Genomic DNA, 3,336 nt, shown 5'->3' with positions numbered 1-3,336 from the left:
CCCCCCCCCCCCATTGCTTTGAGGAGAAGAAAAAGAAGAAAAGGAGTGCTTGTATTCAACTGCTCCTTTCTACCTTTTGGACATCAGTCATTCAGTCCTGTGTGTACATGGTTATTTCTGACTCATAGTTGAAGCTCTTGATGGTCCTGCAGATTCTTTGAGGTTGTCAGAGCATGTGAAGTGTTTCCCACTGATGCTGTCTTCACTGTCTCAACAGTGTGGCATGACAGCATAAATCTCACCTTTGATACTGTTTGTTTATGGCTGTTTGATGCAGGCCACTTCTGGATGTACTGGCCTAGTGGTTCTGGGCACTGTATGCAGGCCCTGTCTGTTGCAGCACTCTCATCTGATTTGTGCACTGGTTATTGCTTTCCACCCATCAGTAGTCAAGGATCTTAAAAACTATCACTCCATGCTTGACTAGTATCTAATCTTGGGAAGCCTACTGATTGCAATATTCCACTGTTGCAGTGCTACCTAATTGAATGGCTTGTCTGCCAGTTTCGCCTCTGCAAGGCACCTTTAATGCTGACTCTATAGTTTTATTGTACTGTAGGTATCTAGGAGATGTCTGTAGAAATTTGGTGCTTCTTGGTGCTAGTACTATCTGGACAACTCCCTATTTCAGGTATGTTCTCTACCAGATATCTGTAACTGGAAAGCCTATATGGTGTCCATATCAACTCAGTCGTACTTGAGGTGTAGTTTGTAGGAGCGAAACTGTACTGCTAAAGAGAATGCTAATTTGTATATTTGACTTACTGCTCATTTAGTGATACAAGCCAGACTTAATGGCACTTTTTAATTTTTTAAGCATTGTGAAGCATGGACTGTTTTTATTGCCTGTGAAATCTCATCCTTTTCAGGTCTCTGTTATGAGTAGCTGCCATCAACAGTGTGAAAGTACTGGAAGAGAAGCTCCTGATATGATTCAGGGTTCATAGAACATCATGTGTTTATCACATAACATGCAGCTCAACTTAATGAATTTGTTGCCACCTCTGTCCTGGGAAGTACTCTTCCCTCACATAATAGAATACTTACCATGCACTCTTTTGGATGCAGTGAGGATCATGTTATTTGATGCTTGGTTGCAGGTAATCAGATTTTTTTCAAGTTTGTATCTACAGGAGTTCTTCATTGGAAGCTTTCCTTAAACAAAGGGAAATCCTCACAGATATTTTGGTCTGGTTGTGTCCTTACTTGTGTCTCAGTATAAAAGTTAAACAAAGGGAAATCCTCACAGATATTTTGGTCTGGTTGTGTCCTTACTTGTGTCTCAGTATAAAAGTGTCTCAAAGCTATAGATGTCCCCTGTAGTGTGTCTGTGTTTCCTCTGCTTTGGTTCATGCTCCTCAACAGTTCATAGGACCTGTTCAGGAATTGTTACAACTGAGTATTATGAAACTGAACTGTCTGGGTGTTGACTCCTGCTGTAATAATATAATCAGCCAGAGCCTTTATGCCAGGAGATAATAATGGCTGGTTCTGCAGTCAGCATGGGTTGTTGGTGGCCTTGGGCAGCTGGATGGCTTTAGGCATTTGCACTCGCAGTATCTGCCTAGAAGGATGGCAGAGGCTTGCCAAGCAATTAGAAGCTCACTTAGTTTACTGTGCTTCAATCTGTACTTGCAGAATAAATGTTCCTGCTCTGCACCAACTCATCTAATGAATAGGCTCTTCTGATACTCATTTGGAGTTGTGTGGAGCACTGCTTCATCTAAGGTTTCTTTCATCCTTTGTAGCTCCTTAATGTTCTTATACCAAGTAGTACAAATCTCATGAGCTTGACAGTTTTCTCAAGAGATTATAAAGGCTCTCGGTTATCCACTTCATTATGTACACTGCTCACAGTAAAAGACTTCTGCCTTATTACACAAACACACATCAAGATACCTGAGCAGTTTCTGTGTGTGGTTAGGACTCATGGTTACCTTTCTTTCCTTGCCCAAACTTATTTGGTTTTGTGTGCTGTAGATTGCCTGTAATAAACTATCTTGCTGCTCAGCAAATGGGCTCCAGTGTCAAATACCATAAAGCAAGTCATTTGTCACAGATTTCTCATAGGTTTCATAATGGTTGCATTGGGTATAACTAGTATTTATTTGTGCTTCTCTGCTCTAATAGTGCTGTATCTCAACAAGATGTTGGTAGATCTGGTTCCAAATTTCAGCCAGCTTGAGCTTGTGGTTCAATTTAATAGCTTAATTGCAAGGTGATAATTGAATAGCAGCTGTTTTCAGTTTCCTAGTTGAGGAGACTGTCATTAGATCTTCTGAAGTCTTTCTAGAAGCTGCCTCTACCGAAGGAGGTATTGTGGCTTTAGCCATTACTTTAGCAAGAGAAGTATTGAGTGTGCTCTTTTTTTGTTGTTGTATTGGACTGGTAGCTTCCCTTATTGCCCTGTATCCTCTTGGCTGGGTGCTTCAAGCACTAAGTAGTGATGGCTGCCATTGGGGTCTCTGTTGGTTTTTTGTTGGTTTTTTTTTTTTTTTTAGTGTATGGCTTTTTCCACCTGTTCAAGCCTAGTGGTGATCAGCATTTTTTCTCTCTGTTGCTAGCTATCTTTATAGCAGTGTCTCCTGTAAGATGAACTGTTGATGGCCCACAGGTCACTGCACTGTTGTGATGGTGTGTAAGCCTTACTCCACAATGATGTGTAGTCACAAACACACGTTTGTAAAATACACAAATGAGCACTGTGGAGCCTTGAGAGGAGTGACCAAAACATACCCAAAACTGTTTGAAGAGCAAAAGTAATGAACTGTAGTGATTAGAGCAGCCTTTCTAGCAGAATGCTTGACATTTCAGCAGTATAGATTGGCATGTGGGCATGTCTCCAGCCTTTACTCTTGTGTGAGGTACCCTGTAGGTAAGTTGTCTTTTAAATATAGTAAGCTTGTGTGGTGGGTTTTTCACACCCACACCCGCCCCCTAATGGACTATTTTTAATGCAGTGTAGGTGGGAAAGCTTTGTCTTCTACAAGGTCACTCCATCACAGTCTTTTAGATATATCCAGTTTAGTTTTACTGAAGACCATGTGGAAGCTGAGTGAGGGGATAAATCTTTCTGTTCTCTAATCTCTAATGGATGCATATCATTGATAAAAGAAGTTGGTACTGTAGAGGTCATTCTGTAGTATCCACATAAGTTCTATTTAGAGCTTGTTTATATCTGATTGGTGTCAGAGTAAAGCTACTGTTACAAACTGCTTATTTATTTATAAACATATAGTCAATGCCAGCTTCCTGTAGAGGGGCAGCCTAGAACTTTGTTCTTAAAAAAATTGTGGGGAAAAAGTTTTATAGGAAAAAAAAAAAAAAAAAAAATAA

Source organism: Athene cunicularia, assembly GCF_003259725.1.
Source record: "Athene cunicularia isolate RWA chromosome 4 unlocalized genomic scaffold, athCun1 chr4_part1, whole genome shotgun sequence".
Classification (NCBI taxonomy): Eukaryota; Metazoa; Chordata; class Aves; order Strigiformes; family Strigidae; genus Athene; species Athene cunicularia.
This window is presented reverse-complemented; position numbering follows the sequence as displayed.